Source organism: Oncorhynchus nerka, linkage group LG7 (assembly GCF_034236695.1).
Source record: "Oncorhynchus nerka isolate Pitt River linkage group LG7, Oner_Uvic_2.0, whole genome shotgun sequence".
Taxonomy (NCBI): Eukaryota; Metazoa; Chordata; class Actinopteri; order Salmoniformes; family Salmonidae; genus Oncorhynchus; species Oncorhynchus nerka.
Window position 1 is genome coordinate 46,732,090 of NC_088402.1, and position 1,410 is coordinate 46,733,499.

Consider the following 1,410-nt stretch of genomic DNA (forward strand, 5'->3'; position numbering starts at 1 on the left):
TTTATTGGTATCCTTCCTCAAATCTGTGCCTCGACACAATCCTGTCTCGGAGCTCTACGGATAATTATTTAGACCTCATGGCCTGGTTTTTGCTCTGACATGCACTGCCAACTGTGGGCCCTTGTATAGACTGGTGTGTGCTTTTCCAAATCATGTCAAATCAATTGAATTTACCACAGATGGACTCCAATTGTCACACCCTGACCATAGAGAGCCCTTGTTTCTCTATGGTGTAGTAGGTCAGGGCGTGTCTAGGGGGTATTCTAGTTTATAATTTCTGTGTTCTAGTTACATTTTTCTATGTTGGTGTTTTGTATGATTCTCAATTAGAGGCAGCTGATAATCGTTCTGCAGTATAGGAGCTACGGAAAAATACATCATTTTAGAAATGGCCACACTCTCAGTAGTGATGCAGGTCTTTAGATGTTGTACACTTCGGAATAACACAATTTCAACTTTATCCGCAACATTATATTCCATTTGATTCGACTCAAGCCATTCCCCCTACCAGCTCTGCTGAGCGGGCTACAATGAGAAGCAGCATACTGCAGAACGAGCAATGAGGAAGTCTATTGCGGGTGGTCCAAGTTTCTCAAAACCAAGTGAAATCGCTAGCATGTCTGGACCCCTCTACAGCATGCCCTTTACATCAAAACAGATTTGGTAAAGGATTGGTTCAGAAATTCTTTAAGACTGCAGCTCAATTCCAAACCCACCTCCTGCCTCTATCCCCAAGGCACCAGTGTAGGCGTAAAAGGATATGATGTAAGCAATGCGGAAAATGGCACCTAGCCAATCAGAATGCAAGGTGGCGCAAACACCACATTGCTTACCTATCCAATCCAAGTGTAGGGCCTAGGGATCGACTTGGAATTGGGCATATAGCTCTTGAAAATGCACCTCCACCTTACTACAGAACCAATCCAATGATTGTGTCAATGCTATGGTATAAACATTGAAATGTTATTGTAAAATTTGAATAAATATTGCCAGTGGTTAGAATGCCATGCTGTGATTGCTTTCAGTGGAGATAAAACAAGGATGCTGACAACCTTCACTCAAAAACAATTCCTTAAAGCACTGCTGACCTGGGATGTGCTACAATTATCCTTCATAGCACTGGTTCCCAAACATATAAATTACTGGAGGACATGGTGAAATTACATAAGACAACTCTCCCTCAGATCCTCAATATTTAGTTGAGTTACCCAGTGTCCCAAATTTGAATTGAATGCCTGTAAATGAACATCCCCTATCATAGAGACTCAGGGATATGTATCATCTTATACATGGAAACACTGCCACATACTGGAATTCAATACATTAATTGGAGCAAGTGACCCATCACAAGCAGATACATACCATGATTTCATGCCCAATATGCATCATTACCATATAGTGAGACTGATA